This window comes from Rhinolophus sinicus, linkage group LG16 (assembly GCF_036562045.2).
Source record: "Rhinolophus sinicus isolate RSC01 linkage group LG16, ASM3656204v1, whole genome shotgun sequence".
Classification (NCBI taxonomy): domain Eukaryota; kingdom Metazoa; phylum Chordata; class Mammalia; order Chiroptera; family Rhinolophidae; genus Rhinolophus; species Rhinolophus sinicus.
Window position 1 is genome coordinate 28,600,095 of NC_133765.1, and position 20,978 is coordinate 28,621,072.

The window sequence follows — 20,978 nt, forward strand, 5'->3', positions numbered from 1 at the left end:
CCCACCTCTTGGGGCACAAGAGGTTTAATCGGAGACAGTGTGGGCACTGTGCAGGGCCTGACATGTAGTAAGTGTTCAATAAAAGATGGTTCGGGGATCCTTTGTGACTGTAGGGGGTGACCCTTCTCAGGATCCAGCAGGCCCAGGCTGGCCACTGCAGACCCAGTGCATGCACTCCTGGATGCCCCCAGCCAGCTGGGGGGAAACCTGAGCCACCCTCCTCCTGGGCAGACGCTTTCGCTGCCACTGTTGCCTCTGAAATGAAAGAAAGGTCAGAGCCTGGGGAAGCAGGGCTGGGTGTACGATGGAGGTGGCAGCAGGAGGGGAAGAGGGGGATGGCCGGCTGCTGCCTGACCGCCCTCATCTCTCCAGAGGAGGCCTGAACCAGCCAGGCCTGGGTGCGCCCAGGGCTTGGCCTCCCAGCCCAGCAGAGCCGCCTCCCAGCCTGCCCCTGGGGAGGGGCCACCTGGTGTCAATTAAACCCCAGCCACGAGGCCCGCACCACACCAGACAGCTGATTAGTGCCGCTGGCCTCTCCAGATGGGGAGCAGGGCCTGAGGGGGCGGCTGCCACCACACCAGGGTGAGGTCTCGCCGGAGCCAGTGAGTACCACATGGGGGCTGTGCTCCCCAGGCAGGGGGGCCTGGCAAGCCCAGCCTGGGCATCATGGGGAGGGGGCTTATTGGGTGGTTTGCTCTCCTGGGGTGTTATGGGGCCTCCTAGCATCTCTGACTCCCTTTGCCTCGGCCTTACTTGAACGATACCCAAGGGGACTATATGCCAGTCCAGTGTCGCTCTCCCCATGTTGTACAGCTGCAGGGGCCCTCCAGACCATGGCCGAAGGGGACCTGATGAATGAATGAAGGACCAGTCTGCCTGTTTAGGGTCTCAGCTCCCTCCTTGTCGCCCCTAATGGAGCTGGTTCTTTGTCGGCCTGTCTGGGCATCCAAGGCCACATTCCTCCCACCTGCCAGCTTGTGCTGTGAGGTGGCCCATTTGGCTGACAGGCATGAGACCCCTGCAGGAAGCAGGCATGGGGTCGCTGCTGCACTGAAGGCTGGAGCTCAGGAAGAGGTCTCTGGCTTCAGAGTGCCACATGTCCTGGAGCATGGCCATGCGCTGAGGACCCACAGAGACTTCTGGGGGCACCGGTCCAGCCTGCAGGCCGGGCAGCTCTGCAGAGCCTGAGCCACCTCCTGGTTCTCAGTGGGGACTGAGTCCCAGCAGTGGCAAAGGAGGGGCCCTCTGCCTGCCCATGGCACAGACTGAGGGGGTCAGAGAGAGCTCTAGTACCTCCCCGCACGGAGGGGACGTGTGACTTGTCTCTGGGCTTGCACTATGAACTCTGAGCCTCAAGCTCCTGGCTACAAGGAGTTCCGTTATCCATGAAAGTCCCTGGTGACAGATGGTGTCATCTCTTGGCGGTACCACGGGGTGGTCTGTGGCCACGGCCTGCTGGGGTGAAGGCAAGGTGTGTTTGGGAGGGGATTGTGAGGCCTGGGGAGGTGGAGTAATGCTGGGTGCGTGTGCACAGAGTTGTGCCACCTGGGGTGTATCTGGGAGATAAGCAGGACCACCTGTGTGGGCCTCTGGCGCCTGTTCGGAGAGTGGCTCTTACATGCAGACTGGGGAGGAAGGATGGGTCACGGGCAGAGAGCCTCGTGCCCCACAGGGCACAGCCATGTGACCCCATCTGTGTTATGTGTGTACGTGCGTGTGTGGTGGTATGGATGCCAGTGCCACTCCTTGGCATCCTCCCTGGGCCACTGCCGTCTGCTTTTTCAAGTGCAGTCCATTTGGGGGGGATGAGTGTTTCCCGAGGGCAGCACCCATGAGCTCCCTGGTGGGCCAATCACACAGTCTCCCGATTGTACACCACGGGGAGCTTGCTCTGTTTCCTAGAACCCGTCCCCACCTGGCCGAGGCCAGGGCAGGCTGGTGGCTGGACGCAAGGGCTTGGTCCCTGGGACCCATGTCTGTGAGTCTGGGATGAGTGGGAGATGCAGGGCAACCACAGCTGAAGCTCAGCTGCTTTCTGGGAAATACTGGATATAGTTCCTTTCCTCCATAAATGTTCATCGCACGCCTCCCCCGGGCAAGGACATGGGCTCAGAACTGGGCATGTGATAGCGAACCTAGAGTTCATTCACTCACTCGAAAACGTTTATGGAGAGACACCCATACGAGGTGCTGAAGTTTCGTGGTGGATCTCAAATCCATTTATAGCTCTATTTCTTCCTTCCTTCACACTATCAAGTATCCTCTATGCACCCAGCTCTGTGCAGGCTGAGGTACACCAGCAAACCTGGGAAATGAGAACCAACTTTCTCTTCCAACTTTCCCTACCGTCTATACACAGTGAGCTTGGATCTGGAAGAAAGCCAGATGTTCAAGAAGCAGAGGGACATTGGGGTCCTGTCTCTGGTCCCTTTGCAGCAAGGGATAAAGACCTTATTTAGTCATGCAGCTGCCTGAAATGAGTGGCTTTTGCTAGAGGCCGGTGATCTATACCTTCTTAAGTCTCTGGGAAATAGTCACACCAGCGTAAGATGAGTTTTACACACATCCATGGTTTAACTTCTTTTTCCAAAGGAAAGTATGATAACTTTCATGATTAATTATCAAGTATGTCCAAAGCACTTGCTGGGTAATTAATAAATACTAGAAGGTACCATTTATTATTTGCCAGGAGCCAGGCACTGTGCTTTAGCACGTTACATGATTCATCTTATTGAAATCTTGCCCAACTCTCAGATGGAACCTCTGTTGCTTTCCCATTGTACAGCTACAGAAACTGAGGCTAAGAGGGGTTAAGTAACTTGCTCAAGGTCTTTCGGATACAAAAGTCTGTGCTTTTAACCTCTAGGCTAGAGCCCTAAAGGACTTCCCGATCAGATGGGGACACATGCAGGACATCTACACACACAATTTGGACGGGGCAACGTGAGGGAAGATGTGTCCCACATCTTGGGGTGGGGGTGAAGATAGAAAAGGTAACATGGCATAGGGTGGCTGAGTCTTTGTAGCCACAGAGCACTTTTGTCCAAACAAAACCTCGGAGGACTAGATCAAAGGTTCTGGGTGAAACTAGGATGGAGGTCTTTTCTAGCCCATCGCAGGCTCCTTCTGACCCCCTGCCCCTGGGAGACCCCTGAGGTCCCTCAGTGAACCCCTGAGGTGCATGGGCAGCTGGCAAAACACTCTGGTATGAAGCCAAAGCCAGCCAGGGTGAATGTGGCATGTGAGGTTCCCTGGCAGGTGATAGCTGAGGTGGCCTTGAAGATTTGGAGGAACTGGATAGGAATTGAGAAGGGCAGACATCTGACTAGGGGGAAGATGAGTCCGTCATTCATTCACTCGACAAAGATTCACTAAGCTCCTACTATGTGTTGGGCATTGGTCTAGGATAAAGTGGTGACTACAGAAAACCAAGCTCCTTCCCTTGGCTGAGAACCGATTCTCTGCACAGCCTGACCGAGGAGTCCCATGGGATTGGAGCAGAGGCTCTGATGGAGGACAGGAGAAATGGCTAGTCATTCAATAAATGTATGTGAAGTTCCTAGTGGCCACTTGGCCTGAGTCACAACGATGACCAGGTTGAGGTCAGATTCTCTAGAAGGAGAGCCTGAGACATGACATTCTGTGGACATGGTGTCTGGAGGGAGTGCTTTCTAGAAAAGGGCAGGTGAAGGGGCTTAGCAAGCCTGGAGGCTCAGCCTGATTGCACTGGGAGCTCTAGAACGTGAGTTGCATTACAGAATTGATCCCACCTCACACAAGAGGGCAGGTCTTTGGTACTTTCATGTCAGCCAGTCACAGGTTGTCCCCAGTTGGGGCGAGGAATGTCATAATTTTCCTGGCAAGCCAGCTTCCTTACATAGGCAGTTCTCCAGATAAAAAATCAGCAGCTGGAGAATGGGTGCATTGGCCTGGAAAAACGGACATGAGCAAGTCACCAAAATCATTGCCCACACTGCCCCTGAGTAGTTCCCAGCTCAAGGTGCATTGGCGGGGGTGGGGGTGGGGGGTGGAGTGGAGAGGCTAAGCATTGGGCAGGTGAAGATAACATAGAGAATGAATTGTCCCAGTGGAGAAGCACAGGGCTGAGGGAGCCCGGGAGAGGGTGCCAGACCCAGCATGGGAAACATGGAATTACTTAGCTTGTGTCCTGGGTTCAAATCCTAGCGCTGCTACTTGCCAGCTGTTGACTTTGAGGTAATTCCTTCTCCCCGAGAGCTTCTGTTTGCTCAGCTCTAGGATGCAGATGTTACTTGGGCCTCCCTTCTAGAATGGTTGGTAGGATTTGTGGGCAAATCATGTAGCATCGTTCCTGGCACATGGTTACTACCGGGATGATGCCCGTGGCAGTGTTGTATACGGAGGCTGGGTCAGATTATAAAGTGCCTGTGTGCTGAAGCAGGCCACGTCCTTTCCAACAAACTCCAGAGGGACTTGGGTGGCCCCAGGAGGTGAACCAGAAATGGCTGCCAGTGGCAGGACCCAAATATTATCAGTCTTTTGGGTCCTTCAGGAGGGGGCAAAGATGGGCTGTGTGTGGATTGGGCAGAGCTGGCTCAGGAAGGGCCTGGGGCTTAGATGTCCAATGGTTTCAAAAACATCCTCTCCTGATGTTCCTGTGTCCAAATCTTACCTCCTCCTGGTCAAGAGAACAGAAGGGAAATTGGGGTCAAGATGTCAGCCCAAGTGGAGAAACACCAGGGAAGGAGATGGGGGAGCTTCTGTGATGCCGTGGGAAAGAACATTTTGGACTGGAAAACACAGTCTTGAGTGACCAGCTCTGTGTGACCTTGGAGAAGCTACCTAACCTCTCTGAGCCTCTGGCTCCTAATATATTAAATAGGACAAAGGATCATTTCAGCCTTCCCCACTTCACGGAGCAGGTGGGAAGACCATGAAGGACTGCCATTGTTATCGCTCACATAACAGTGATGAGGCAGAGCCAGAGAGATGCTCAGAGAGCCAGGAAGGGAGGAAAAGGCAGAGACAGAGAAAACGAGGAGAGTACCGCCTTTATTTTCTGTCCCCTTCCCAGAGCTACCTCAGGCACAGTCCCCAAAAGATTTCCCTCCCTGCTCCTTCCCTTAACTGGATTCAGCTCCTTGCTGGCAGCTGAGGTCCCAGCTGGAATGCTGGAAAGGTCATGGTTGGAAGAGGAGGAACATGGGTGGGTGGAAGGAGCTCGGCACTGGCTGCTCAGAGCAGGGGATGCCCAGGGCCGGGCTGGGCTCGGAGCAGACCACACAGGGCTCAGTGGGGGGCTGTCACTCAGCGTTGACTTTCACAATGTAAGAGTCCCCACTTCTCCAATATTCATGTAGGCATGTGGAGGGCCTAGGTACGTACCCACAAGCCCGTGATGAACAGGAAGGTTGTTTGGGGGGGTCAGCTCAGTATGCAGGACCAAGTGGGCAGAAGAAAGCATTTTGTCCTCTGAATCTGTGGGACGTGCTGGCCAACAGCTCTGCCAACTTCCTTGAGTCTGAATTTGTTTCCTCTGCTTTGGGGTCCGACTCTGTGAAAATATTTGGTCTTTATTTGAGATTGTTCGTTTTTCTTTGTAAGCATTAAATCTCTTCACAATGCATTGTTCCGGGGGAATCATGGTGAGCATAGCAAACTGATCTTTTTTTCCTAACCGTGTTTTCTTGAATAATGAACTCTACTTTGATTTAAACATTTTTTTTATAAGAATTTCCCTCTTAATTGAAAAGTGATTTTTAAAAGACATTTGGCAGAGGGGGCTGAGGGATGTGTTCAAGTTATAGTCTCATTTATTCCTAATGAAGTGGAAGGGAAGTGGAACCCAGGGGAGAAATAGAATAAAAAAAGAAAGTAATAGAATCAAAGGACAAAAGAAATAATATAATGAATGTGTGTGGGCTTGGAATCGGCATCTTGTGACACGCGTAAGCACTTGAGTTAGAAGAGATTCAGAAATGAGTAGTCAGAGCCCGTATCTGGCCAAAGACTAATCCTCTTACCATAGGATGATGGCACTCTTACCATCTCCCTGTGGGCCCTGGGCCTCAGCTTCCACATCTGTAGAATGGGATGAAGCCATCTTCACAGGGCTGCTGTGAGGGCCCCCAAGAATAATGAATGGGAAAGGGCAAACTGTAGGGTGCTGTGCATATGTGAAATGGGGTTGTTGGGGCAGCGGGGAGGGGCAAGAAGGATGGACTGAATGAGCTTCAAGACACTCTCTAGGACTAAGAATCCAGAATTTGAGGGGAAACTACATCTCACACACACACACACACACACACACACACACACACACGACGACAGGTAGGATGCAGACTCTCTCGCACAATTAGGTATATACACATCTCCCTCACACAATTCTTCACACTCCCTCTCACGTACCCATATATACACCACACTGTGTACAAGCTCATTCATACCCACCCTCCACACCCACATATGCACCATTACATACGTGCATCTCACACATATAGCCCACACCACTTCACACACACACACACACACGCCCTCAGAGACGTCACCTCACATAAACATGCTCATACACACTCGACACTTCCTCATATACACACGCTTAAATACATCCTTGCACACATACAAACTGTCTTACACATGCACCCTCACACATACCCTCAACGCATGCATTTGCACACACCCCCTTGCACAACCCGCCAACACATCTTCTCCCACACACGTTCCTGCACATAGCTCCCCATACGCCCTCACACACAGACGCTCACAACCCTTTCATACATATACACCCCACACCCTCACCCATGTCCACCCAACATCCATTATACATCCCCTCACGTCCACATATCCACCCCCACCACAATCCTCCATACACAGCCCTGTGTACACTTCCTCACACATACACTATATCCTTCAAATGAGACGGTCACTCCGGAGACCTGTGCCCTCCTCCCCTTCCCAGCTGGACTCCAGTTGGAAGCAGAGTGCACGCTCTGTCCACCCCCCAGTGGAGTCCATATCCTCACCACCCTGCCACCAGGCCTCTGTGCCTGCGACGCCCAGAAACAGCTCAATGCTTTCATCTTCCTGACCCCTCGGTGATGTCCCTCTTTTTGTGACCTGTCCTTGGTGTGTGATGGCCCCTCTATGAACTTTGAGCTCCATGAGTACAGAGGTCCTTTTTCTCTCATTCACAAATGCATCCTCTGAGCCTGGTGCATAACTGGTGTCCAAGAAATATTTGTTGAAAGAATGAATGAATGAATGAATGGATGAATGAATGAATGAGTGAGTGAAGGCTGGAGAAGGAGATGGTCTGCTCAACCAGGGCTCTGGGCTTTAGGACTGAGGTGTGGGGAGAGGCTGGGAGGCCTGCCCCCTCTTGGTCAGTTCCAGGACCCTGCCCCTCTCACTGTCCCACCGGCAGTATTAGTCGTGGTTACCACTTATCAGTCAGTGGTCAGTGTTGTAGGTGCCGGTTTGAGGAATGGGCACACCCCACCCTGACCTAGCATTGCTGGAAACTGGCACAAACTAGTTGAAAACTATGGAGACCAGCAGGCTACAGGGGCCGGGCTAAGCCTTTGGGAGATGAACTCCAAATGGGCAACAATTTTTGAGCCATGAGCGTGGCCTGCAAAATGGTATGTGGCTCTATGTCTTTCAAACATGGACTGCTTTTCAAGGGCACATATTTTCACAGACAGTTCTCTGTCAACATTGCCGGGAAATACCTTTAAGATGATGCCACGTACATGTGGCAAAGCTGCAGGTATGCGTTCTTCGCACTTACCTCACTATAAAGCCAAAACACATCCGCCAGTGAACTCCAATCACAATGGCAAAGCACATCAAATTCAAATTCAAAACATGTCGGCAATGGGCAGAGGGATGTTTTGCTCACAAGGTGAGTGTAGGCCACGCTCACACTCACAGACCCAGGGGTTTCTGTGACGACTTGATTTTCCATCACTGTCCCCTCCTCACGCTGCTGTGAATCCTCTGCAGACAGCGTGACGTCCCAGCCTTTGGCCTTCCCCAGGCCTCGGGAGGCTTATTTCTGTATTATATCCACGGCCTTGTCTCGTTCTGGCGCTGTAATTAGAGCAGGACAGCTCAGCCCAGTTGCCATCATAAGGGAACACTCACTGGAATCATGCGGCCCTTCTTGGTGATAAGATAGTTATCGGCAAACCCAGGGGAGGCTGACGATAATGTCCTCCAAGGAAAAACACAATGATAACACAGCACGCTCATGATGTTTTTATGAACCCCCAGGGAACCCCAATGTCAGGAACTCAAGTTCATGTGCGTCTGTCTAGCAGGAGTGGACAACATGCCTTAAAGTTGGGAGCTCCATTAGGAGGTAATGGTGACCTTAAGGTTTGATGCCCAAAGGCAAAAAGTGGGAAGGAAAAGCTGAATGCTGTGCTCGTCAGCATTCAGGAAGATTAGGCAGGATTTGAGCCTTGATGGTGATGCCCAGGCAACTAGCGCAGGGTTCCTTGAGCTTCCCAGAGTCCTGGGTAACATAGGGGATGAGGAAGGAATCCACAGGCAGCTGGGCAAGGAGCAAACCTCAGCCGGGTTCTGCCACGCAGTCTGGGATCTTGACCTTGACTTCAGTTGATTTGTCTGAGCCTTGGTTTCTTTATCAGTTGCATGAGAGTAAGACCTCCCACCACACTTGACAATGGCGAATGAGCAAGGGTGCGAGCTGGGGCGTCCAGCAGACCCTAGTGTGCATTGTGGCTCTTGCAGCTACAGGACCCCCGACTAGCCCCTAAACACGTCTGGGACTGTGTTTCCTAGGCTGTCAAGGGGAAAGAGCATTTGTACCTTGCTACGGTTATCGTCAAGGTCAAATGCAGTAGTGTGTGCAAAGGGCTTGGGGCAGCGTCTGGAACCTTGTGAGCTCAGGAACTTACAGCGACTGCTGCTGTAGCTGCTGCAATGGTACCACTGTCCCACCGGCAGCATTCCTTCCCCAAAATCCTCTGTCTCCTGCTCCATCAGTCTGGCTCCTAGCTCCCTCCACCTGTGGCCGGCCTCTGCTCCCTGTGAGGCCTTGACCAAATGCCCCAGCCCGCAGCGGCTCTCCTTTCTCTAAAGCTGGTTCTCATCCGGGTTCCTGCCACACACTATATGTGTTTCCATGCATAAAAAGTAACGCCCAGGATTTGCAAAGGAACCAATTCTATTGAAATGTAGTTACCAAAATTGTATTTTAAAGAAACAAACGTGGTATGGGAATATGTGTGTTTCTTTATTCATGGATTAACTACCCAGAGTAGTGAGGAGTCTCACAGAAACCGTATTTTTGAGGTAGTGGGGAGCATAAATATTTCGAGATATTTGCAACCATTGTAAGGTGACATAAAAATACCTATGACCTCTATCCGTGGTAAAATCACAGGTCTGAGAACACCAACAGGGCTTTTTGTCTATTTCGTAATATAAACAAATGCTCCATTTCAGTGAGAGGTTAGTAAAATCAAGATGTAATTATTTTTCCCATCCAAATTCATGGCCCCTCTGAATTGTATCCAGGCCCCTTGCTCCAAATCTGATCACATTAGTTGCCTGTGCCATGCATTTGCCTTTTTCATCACTGACTCTGTTAAGCTAAGGTTTATCTCTGAATGTTCAAAATCTTTTATCTAAGAATATATACATGGTTGAAAAATAATCAAGACAGAAAGCCTTACATTTGCTAAGCAGTTGTCCGTCCCACCCCTTCCTACCCTTGGCTGTTTCCCAAGGGCTACTGTTCTTATGTTTTCTAACTGTTTCCTCTGCGGTTATGTCTAAATCTCTAACATCCATGCTTATATTTGATACTTATTGATTTGCAGAGCTTATCTATTGACATTTCCTGCCCCGTCCTCTCAGTATAGGTCTACCACTATTTTTAGTTCCACTTTGGTTACCTTGGCAACTTTCAGAAATGCCTTTACTCTTTTATTTCTTATGCCATCCACTACAGGCAGTATCTTTGGACTCCACACTATTTCAGATGAGATATTGGGCCCCCACTTTCCTTTCCTCTCCCCCTTTCCCTGAATTTTCAGCGTTGATAATGCACTCTTTTTATGTGAGGTCGTATACCTACTATAATTATAAGCGTCTGGAAAGCAGCGATCTGGTTGGGTTTTCCTTGTATCCCAGCACAGTTCTCGGCACATAGTAGCAGTAAGTCTACATCCTGTGCTCTGCCTCTTGGTTAGTTATAATATGTACCCCCTCCCCTGGCTGCCTGTCTGAGCAAGGAGCCCCCAGCCACCACCACCATGACCAGAAGAGGGATTAGAACTGAGGCAGTGACATCTATCCCTACTTACGTGTCAGCCAAAGGACATCATTGCCCATAATTTTGCACCACAGGAATTCTCTCCTGGTCTTGGGTCTGAGTTTCCCATTAGAACTTCAAGGAAGCTTCTTCAGGGAAAATATTAATGACTGTCTGAATCATTAGCTCCCCTCCCTCCATCATCACTCGATTTTTCAGCCAGGCATGAAATGGTTCTGGGAAAGGAGACGGCGAGACCAAATTTTTGGAGGAGGAGGCTTTTTCGTATCATATCCGAGTTCGATGAATTCCTCCCATGGGCTGTTCCTATTCAAAAAAGGAATCTTTTTTTTTTTTAATTTTATTAGGGAATATTGGGGAACAGTGTGTTTCTCCAGGGCCCATCAGCTCCAAGTCGTTGTCCTTCAATCTAATGGTGGAGGGCGCAACTCAGCTTTAAGTCCAGTTGCCGTTTTCAATCTTCAGTTGCAGGGGGCGCAGCGCACCATCCCATGCGGGAATTGAACCTGCTGTTCAGACCTCATGGTCAAACCAACTGAGCCATCCAGCTGCCCCAGGAATCCATCTTTTGTGAGAGAGATCTCCTGCAAGAAACATCTTTCCAAAGCCTGCTCCTCAAGAATCTTTAATATCCATCTAAGTCTTTCCAGTCTCTTAGCACAAAGTGCAAACTCAAACTCAACCCGAGGCCCTGGAATCTAGCCAACTCTCTCCTTCCTTCCAGCTTCACTTCCCATAACCCAGCCAGACAGACCCCCTTAAGGTTCCCCCACCTCCGCATTCTTTCTCTTTCCTTTGAATATGCTGTGTTCCTTCTACCTGGAAGGCCCTGCTTCACATGTAGCACCCCCTAGTGGTCCTTCCTGCTTCCGCTTTGATATCACCTCTGCCAGAAAGTCCCGCCTGGCCTTCCTAGGTCTTCTCTCCTCCCACAGCCTCTTTGGCTCATCGTATCGTAACCCACATGATACTGAATCAAGATTATCAATGTGTTTGTGTCCCCCTCAAGAGTGTGAATTCCTTGCAGGTGGGATCCATATGTTTGTTATTCAATGTTAGGTCATAACAATGCTCGGCACAGTGCCTGGAGGCTAGCAAGTGTTCAATCAATATGTTCATGATGGGCGTATGGGTGGATAGATGGGCGTAGTGGGTGGGTGGGAGGTTGGATGGATTGAATGGATGGATAAATGGGCAGAGGGATGGACAGGTAGATGGATGTTTGGATGGATGTTTGGATGGATATTTGGATGGATGGGTGGGTGGATGGATGGATGGATGGATGGATGGATGGATGGATGGATGGATGGATGTTTGGATGGATATTTGAATGGATGGATGGATGGATGGATGGATGGATGGATGGATGGATGTTTGGATGGATATTTGAATGGATGGATGGATGGATGGATGGATGGATGGATGGATGGATGGATGGATGGATGGATGTTTGGATGGATATTTGAATGGATGGATGGATGGATGGATGGATGGATGGATGGATGGATGGATGGATGGAGATGGATGATGATGGATGAATGGATGGATGAATAGATGGACAGAGAGACAAATGATTGGATAGATATTTGGATGGGCAGATGGATAGCTAGATGAATAGATAAATAAATGAAAGAATGGGATGGATACAAGGGTGAGTTAAAAGGTTAGTGGCTGGAAAGATGGATGGTAGATAACCCGTGGTCCCTGGTGAAGGTGTAAATAATGAGAAATACCACAGGGAACACACTTCACATTTCTTTCATCCTAAAACTCCAGTGTTGATGGCGACATCAAAACCTGGGCCATGGGGGTGACTTCATTGTCTCAGTAGCTGCACACACCACTGTGGGCCCAGGCTCAGCCCTCCTGGTCTCAGGGCCAAGGCGTCAGGCATGCAGTTGCTCACATTAGCATTTTAGGGGTCAGGATTTTGGGAACCAGAGGGACCACAGATGCTCACGTTTCACAGTCTCTGTATGGTCAAGCAAGAACATGCTCTCAAGCATCTATGAATTGATAAAAGCAACAAGCACCACCGTTATTTGGACCTTTCCCGTGTTCTGAGCACTGCACGAAGCCTCTCATGTGCATTAGCGTTTTTGAACAAATAAAGCAGTGCCACCTGTAATCCCCCTTTTACAGAGGAAAACACTGAGGCTCAGAGAGGGGAAGAGACTTGCTTAGGACCATTCAGTCAGTGGCAGAGCCAGGATGTGAATGTGGGTCTATTCACTTCTAACAGTTGTGTTCCTAACGTAAGAGGATTCTTTTGACTTAGAGCCAGTTGTTGCTCACACCCCAGAGCCAAATGTAGTAAGATGGTGTCTTCGCTGGACCAGAGCTCACAGGCCGAGATTGGAAGCAGAGTGGATGCAGTGGAAACCCCCCCTCAATGCCTGAGCCACAGGTGTGCTCTGTTCCCACTGTACGGGCTGCGTGCTGAGCTGAGCCTCTCTGTGCCTGTCACCCCCCGAAGCCCTCCAAGGCAGCATTCTCCTGGTCCTGGCTGGCAATATGTGGGTTGCTCTCCTCACAGTGGCAGAGAACAGCGGGACAACCCGTTAATGACAGCACAGGCGTGTCCTTTAATTGGATGGTCGGTCCCTTCCCTAGAGTTCTGAGATTGTCTAATTATAGGAGAAAGCAATGGGCCTTGACGTCATCAGAAATTGGTTGCCCCACGGCTTTGTCTCCCAGAAGGGATGCGGTGGTGGGTTTTTCCCCACCGTGAATTTGACAGGCAGAGAAGCACCAGGCTGACAACCTGATGGCGATGTCCTCCCACACACGGGGCCAGAAGACCCACTGAAGTGGGTGGCTGCACTCCCTGGCCCCTCCCGGGGGCTTGGCCGCCATTCATGGGGGGTTCGCCTGAATGACCAGCTCATGCCAATTAGAGCCCCTGCCAATGGACATTTTGTCTCCCTCTGTCATCTCCACCCACGGAATGTGGGAGATGCATCAGAGCAGAAAGGAGGGGAGAGGCAGCCTGGAAGTGTTCCAAGTCTAACCCTTTCTCAGGCCCGGAAGTTCTGGGGAGACCAGGCACATTATTGAACTCTTTGGGCACAATAACCCCACTTCTGAAATTCAAGCCACAGTAAGAATCCTCTTTGTGGCTGGGCTGTGGGCTATTAACAATAGTGAGTAAGAGATGTGTTCGTTTGGTCGGGGCTGCCTCAGCAACTCCCACAGCCTGGGAGGCTTACACCGTGGAAACTTATCGTCTCCCAGTTCTAGAGGCTGGAAGTCCCAGATCAAGTTGTCAGCAGAGGTGGTTCCTTCTCAGGCCCGTGGGAGAGACTCTGGTGTGTGACTCTCTCAGCTCTGGTTGCCTCCGGGCTTCCTTGATGTACCAGTGGCATTCTCCCGGTCTTCACATCATCTTCCCTCTGTACGTGTCTGTCTCTTCACATGGTGTTCTTTTTATAAGGACACCATCATATCAAGTTCCCCCTGACACATTCCTGTATGACCTCATCTTAGCTAATTACATCTGCTACCCTATTTCCAAATCAAGTCCCATTCTGAGGTCCTGGGGCCAGGGCTTCTGTACGTGAATTGGAGGTAGGGCAGGAGGGAGCGTAATTCAACCCACAGCAAGAAGGGACTTCGTAGGGAAGTGTCAGAATGGCTTAGAATCTGTCATAGCTTCTATATGTGGCCAACAGACAGATAAGTAGACAAGGAGACAGGAGAAGGGAGAGAGAATGTGGTTATGAACGAGTGTTCAGACTCAGAGTGTGAAGCCCACGAGGCAGAACTCAGTTGTACTTTTCCCCTCCTCCTCCTCTTCTCTTCCTTCAAATAAGTGGAGAAGGGGGTAGTTGGGCATTTTGAGGATGTTTCCTTTATGTGAAGGAAGACACCCTACAGACAAGGGAATTTAGTGGTCAGGGACAAGTGATATAGAAAAGAAATGGTCCTCGATGTATTTTCCTTTTTAAAATGAGAGGGTTCAGAAACTACACCACCCACCACCCACCCATCCCCGTTACGTTCCCTACAGCTACAGCTTTTAAACTTCAGTATAAATCTGATCCACCAGGGACTGGACGGTGGGTGGCGTGGATGGTAGAGCAAGATGAGCCTAGAGACAAAGGCAGGTGTGGGTCCAGGAGGGTCTGGCAGACACCTTAAGAGGTCTGGGCAATAAGGACTTAAGGAATGGCTTTCAGCAAAGGGAGATGGGAGATGAATTCAGGTTTGTACTTGAGAAACATCGTGCTGGCTGGGTCGAGGAGCGGGCCAGAGACGAGGTAGGCATGCACAGCAATCCTGGCGAGAGATGGTGGTCGTCTAAGGCTTTCTCACACAGCTAAAGAACTGAGGATAAAAATGGTGCCTATCTCACCCCTGAACTGCCAGACTTGACCTAGTCAGATGGCATGGGCTGGAGGATATCGCCAGCGGAGGTCAGGCACACCCCAGTTCAAATCTGGCCATGGAGGAACTTGCTGTGTGGCCGTGGGCAACACGCTGAAGCTCTCTGAGCCTTGGCTTCCCCACCTATAAAATAAGGATAATTAGCTACCTCGCAGGAAAAATAACAGTGTGTACTCATGTGGCCGTGTGAGTATTAAATGGGAAAAAAAATGCACATAATGAATGGTGCCCAACAGAGAAAGGACACAACACAGAGTAGCTGTCATTATTTCATTTATTAATTGTTCATTCTTCAATGACCCAACACCTTCTTTGTGCCACATTCTGGGGACCCAGTAAGCAAGATGCTGTCCCTACCCTTAAGGATGTCACAGGCTAGTTGGGGAAGCAGATGCATATGTAAAGGGAAGAATGGAGTCAACCATGCCTGGTGGTCCTTGCAGGGTTAGACAATGGCCAGGGGAATGTTTGATGAGAGAGGGCAAAGCTACACGTATAGACAATGAGAATTGCCCCGGGATCCCCAGCCCCAGCTGCCAGCCCAGGAACACGGAGCAGAGTAATATAATCGGCCGTGGAAAGCTCTCCTTGGCATGGAGCAACCAAGGTCTAGGAGTAAGTGAGTGAGTGTGAGTGTTAGGTAGGGGAGGGGAGGTTGCCTAAATAGCTCAGGTCACAAGGCTCATGATGCCTGGTTTGTGATGGCCACAGGGTCACGCGACCCACGCGGGAGGTGCCACCTGAGATGAGAAAGGCATCCAGGCCTCGCGTGGCCCTGGGCTATCCGGCGAAAGGGCAAGGGTGAAAATAACCCTGGACTGGTGGTAGAAGCTGCAGGCTGGGATGGCTTTCAGGAGGACACATGACGGACCTATTAAACTGAAAACTCTGCCTGCCTCTGGCTTGGCCACATCTAGAGAGACTCCAGCCCCAGGATACAGTGTTTATAATAGAAAAAAACTGGAAACAGACTAAATACCCATTAGGACAGGAGTGCATAAGTGAAATGCAATCTCTTTAATGGATACGGTGATTTAAAACAAAGAACTAGTCACGTGACAAGGTCTCAAACACATCCCATGGAATGAGAAAAAGTTATAAGGTATAGAAGGTAACATTCATGTATATAAATATTTGCACATATACAAAAGAGCACTATATGTACTTCATCGATACATATATTTGTATGTATCAATATAAACTAAAGCAAGGCTGAAAAGATACACAGGAAACTCAGAGCTTGGAGTACCTCTGAGAAGCAGTAAAGTTACTGGATGTTTGATACCTACAACAGATCACTTTTTAACATTCCCTTCCTCTATATGACAAAATTATTTGCAGTAAGAATTCTGTAATGATAAGTATTATTTTCATGTTGGTTCTTTAGTTTTAAGCCAATAATTTTGAAAGAATAAATTTCCGTTTTAAAGACCTATTCAAATTCAGTAAAAATAGGTCATAAATTAACTAAACATCTGTGCTTCACAAAAAAACCCCCCAAAAACATTGTCCTAATGATTAGTGCTCCATTTCACACTTGTAAATATAAATAAATTTTAAACGCCACTCCAAGTTGTGGCAAAGAACGACAGAAGTAACCCAGGTGCTGTTTCTTCCTGTCTATAGTCACTATTTATTCTGAATCTACTGTTTAAACATGGGGATCTGTATTGTCCCAGAGGATGGAGAGATAAACTGAGCCCAGTGACTTTGAACAAATCTTGATGCACTTTTGAACGCTCAAAACAACCACAGGAAGCTGAGGGCACCTGTGTCGGGGGCCAGTGTATAACTGGGGGTTCTCTCTCTGAATTTGCTTCCAGGTAGTATATTATGTTCATTAAAGAATAAACATTAAAAATAGGCTAATTTGAAGCTTATTATTAAAACTTAACAGTAATGCAACAGTAGTTTTAGAACCTACACAAAGAAAATACTTTCTCAGGGAAGAATGTTTGATTACAGGCATTGGTTAGAATAGAGAGTGCACGGTGATAATAAAATGGAGACCGACTTTACTCAGTTTTATTACATTATAGACTTTCCTACAGACAGCTCATTCCTGCCTGCTTTCAGGGTGGGCCACCTCCTCAGCCACACCTTTGGTTTCCCATTATTAGGGAAGACTGGTAGGGGCCAGGGTCAGGGCTGGGGAGTCAAAGAGGATTTAGCTTTACCTAGAATAGTCTAATTTTTCCCAGCCTGGTGGCTAAGAGCATGGGCTCTGAAGTCAGACTGCCGGGGTTCAACTCCTGACCCCAAGGCTGTGTCACTAGTCAAGTTACTTAATTTCTCCCACTCTCAGTTTCCTTCTCTGTAATATGGAGCTAATAACACCTATGTCATTAGTAGCAGTAGTCATCTCATGTGAGGATGACATGAGATCATTTGTATAAAAAACATTGAAATGAAGGGGGAGAAGCACAGAAACACCTCCTGGCATACGGTAAGTGCTCAATAAATGTTAACTATGTTTCAGAGGGACAGTGTATTCATATATGAACACTGTCATTTAAAAGAGATACATGCATAAACATATATTGTATGTTTAACATACTCTTACCACATGATCCAGCGATTTCACTGCTGGAGTTGACTCAAATGAGTTGAATACTGCTGTCCACACAGAAACCTGCGGACAGATGTTTACAGCAGCTTTATTTATAATTACCAAAATTCAGAAGCAACCAAGATGTCCTTTCATAGGTGAATGGATAACTAAACTACGGTCCAGCCAGACAATGGAATATTCCACCCACCCACCCACCCAGCCACCCACCCTTCCACCCACCCACCCACCCGTCTTTCTATCTGCTGCTTTGCCTATGCCTCCTCTCATGCATCCGTTTCATTCATTTATTCCACAAATACTTATTGGGCACCTACTATGTGCCAGGTACTGTGCTAGGCCTGGGACATTGCCGTGAACAGGGCAGACACAGTTGCTGCCCTCCGTCTGAGGCTGACATTCCAATGGCGTACACAACAATACAAGTAAACAGACAAATACATATCATCAAGTTGGGCAAAGACTCAGAGAGACAACCAGGCTGTCTGACCATCCTTCTAGCCATCCATCCACTGGTCCTTCCTACCTCTTCTTGCATTTCTCAGTGTGTCCTGCTAACAGCCTGGGCCAGCCCCATGGGTCCCACTTCACCATAGACGCCCTCCCAGAACTTTCCTTCCTTTTGTCCCAACTTTCCCCACCATGAGAATCGCTGAAGTATTGTACTTGTTAAAGACACACACGTCTAGAACCCTCCTGGAGATACACGTGTGGGACCTGGAACCTGAGTGTTTAACAAGCTCCCCGTTCTGATAGCCAAGAAGCTGGCTGGGGCTGCTGAGGGGAGAGTGGGCTGTGCCTCAGCTCCACGTTCTCCCCGCACCCTCAGCTGCAACTCTGAAGCCTCATGTGCAGCTCCAGGACCCTGGGGACAGCTGGACCTAGGTGACAGGGCCCTGGGGACACACCTGGGCTGATTCTCATGGCCTATAGCCCTGGGGGAGGGCTCCCTGAGGCCGGGATCAGACCAGCTCAGTGCCAGGCTTCCAGGAACCCAAGGAGGGCAGGCCTCTGGGAAAGCAAGGAGAGAGGTGCCTTGTGGATCCGCTGGGCTCTGGAGGAAGAAGAAGAAGAGAAGGAAGAGCCTAGAAGGGTCTCAGCCGCCTCAGCAGGTAGGAGGCCTGGGCGGGAAGGAGCCTAGCCATTCTGCCCAGTAGGAAGGTCCTTCTGCCAAGACTGCACAGCCCTCAGTGAGGCCCCGCCCTGGTACCACCCACCCTCACAGTCCTGGGCAAAGTCCAGATTCCTTTAGGAAATCGCCCATTGTGGGCACTGGAGGGGGCAGGGTAGGTTTGAATGGGCAGCAAGGATTGGAAAGGTCTTAGTGGCAGCAACAGTAGGAGCCAAGAACAGGGCGTCTCAGATTTGACAGAGCTCCAGACCACCCTCATTTCCTGAGGCTCACGGAACAATGAGGAAATTTCAAAACGGAGTTTAAAACACGGACTGCTGTATTTCAATTCTTGCAATAAACGAATCAGACTGCACTTAGCACCCACCCACAACAAGGCAGTACAAGTATGCTGGTCATAAGAAAATGACAGGATGTGTTTTAAATACTGATTCACAGTGCATCACAGGTGGCATAGCCTAGGGCAGGGACAGAAGCTAAAAGTTGTTTAACGAATGGCATCTGCTTGAGAGGCTCTCTCTGTATCTTGGTGACCATATGAATGAGCATAACATCGGGTGTCTTGGTTTGAGGCTCCTTCTCCCTGCAGAGCAAGGCCTGTGAGCAAGTCGTCAGGGAGACACACGGGACTGCTGGTGGGGGGACCTGGGGCATGTGGTTGGATGAGGAAGAGTTCCCTGGGAACATGGAGGAAGCATCTCATTGACCTGGGGAAGCCAGGGGGACTCCCTGGAGGAGGCAGCTCTAACCTGGGACCCAAAGGATGAGTAAGCGTGAGCCAGGTAAGGAAGGACAAGAAGAGGGTTCCAGGAGAAAGAAATAGCAAGAAATGGCCAGAAACTGGAGCCCTTGGTATGAGAACAGAGGATGGAGAGGTGGGGAGGCAAATGCCGAGACGGAAGGCCACGCAGGTGTATTCAGGAACTTGAATACCTGAAGTCAATTCAGCCAGACTTTCTTTTCTTGTCGATATTGTCCATGTGGTTTTTAAAAATTGCATGCATCTATGTTCTTTGTAGACAAATTGGAAAATGCAGAAAAGCAAAAGGATCAAGTGTGTGTGTCATCAGGAGAGCGGAAAAGTGCACAGGGGCTGGGAAATGCATGGGCAGCTTGTGGCTTTCTCCTTCCCACCCCAAATTTTAATGTTAAAAAGAATGGCTGCCACATGGCTGGGTGCCGGGCCTCAGGACTGTGTCTATGAGAGATCCGATATGTATTATGTAAAAGTGTGACACACAGGTAGGCATGTTCCATTTAGACTGCAGTGTTATATTTTGTTGGGTTTGCTTTTTGAAGTTGGTTGCCAGATTTAAAATTCAGGAGATTTTTACATTTAAAAAAATGCTCCAGATTTCTAGCTTCGTGTGAAAGATCAGATAATCTGGCCATGCTGGAGCCTCCACGTCCCCACCTGGAACAATCAGCCAGACCTGAGAGCCAGCGACGGGTGCTCCAGTAGATGGGGCAATGGGCTCAACGCAGCTCCCCACCCTCAGCCCACTTCCTCAGTCATATACACCCGGCCTGGCTCTGGGAGGCACTGGGGGCTGGGGTCTCTGCCTTGGTACCCTCCATGTCAGGGTTCTGACATACCCCACAAGCCACCTTTTTTCCTTGTCCAGCATCCCCTTGTTGTAAACAGGCATCCAAGGCAGTCGTATGGAGGGTGCTAACCCCTCAGCCACCCCTTCCAGCCCCCACACCTCGAGGGCTGACGGGGGCTGCTCCATGGGTCAGGCTGGATGAGAGAGGTTCAAGGCAGTTCTAATTTGGTCAGACAGAGGACAGCAAGGAAAGGAGAAGGGGGGAGGTGGAAAGGAAAGGCCCAGCATCCCTTGTTGCCACATCCATGACATTAGTTGTCACAACTCAGAATTTGGTGCCAGGAGAGCTGAGTTCAAATTCTGCTTCGATGTTTGAGAGGCAGTGTGACTTGGACAGTCACTTCTTCTTTAGCAGGAACAGGAATGACACCCACCTCGTGGGGTTACTGTGGGGGGTGAGATGGGATCATATCATTAGGTGGTGAGCATAGTACCTGGCACTTGCGGTGTATTACCGTTTCATCAATCTAGGTCTTTCTCTGAGCGGCTGCAGCAGACACAGTTAGTGCCTTTTGCATACCCACCCATAAGATGCTTCCCCATGTTTGAGCACACCAGCCCTCCATGTGCATTCACTCTCAATAGCCAGAACCCACTTTGCCTGGGAATTTATATCCTCCTGGGGATGACCCCTTACCAGGAATTAAGGGGGTACAGCTCCTCATGTCCTAATGGGGACAACTCTGGGGTGCTGCCTACACTGTCTGCAGTGCTTCCCTACGGGACTGAGTGTTTGGGCACTTTACTAAGATCCCGTCCTCTCTTGGTCAACTTCCCTTCCCTGGCTACCCCACGATTTCTTCTGGAGACATTTTCCAGTAAATCGCCAACACACAAACCCCAATCTCAGGGTCTGCTTCTGGGGAACCGAACCAAAGACACTCGCTTTTCTCATCTCAGCCTTCCAAACTCCCCTCCCTCCCCACCTGGTTCCATTTCTTCCTTGCTCTTGCCTTCTCTCCTCCCTGCTCTGTCTCCCCTCCCCATCTTGGAAGCAGA

General features: G+C 49.8%; 1 protein-coding gene across 1 annotated transcript in view; it reads left to right on the forward strand.

The window, feature by feature from the left end:
* Positions 1-494: 494 nt before the first annotated feature.
* Positions 495-20,978, forward strand: part of NOS1 (nitric oxide synthase 1) — a 156,183-nt gene continuing 135,699 nt past the window's right edge. Inside the window, exon 1 of the mRNA XM_074321125.1 lies at positions 495-602. The gene's annotated coding sequence lies outside the window, so the exon portion shown is untranslated. The remainder of the gene's footprint in view (positions 603-20,978) is intronic.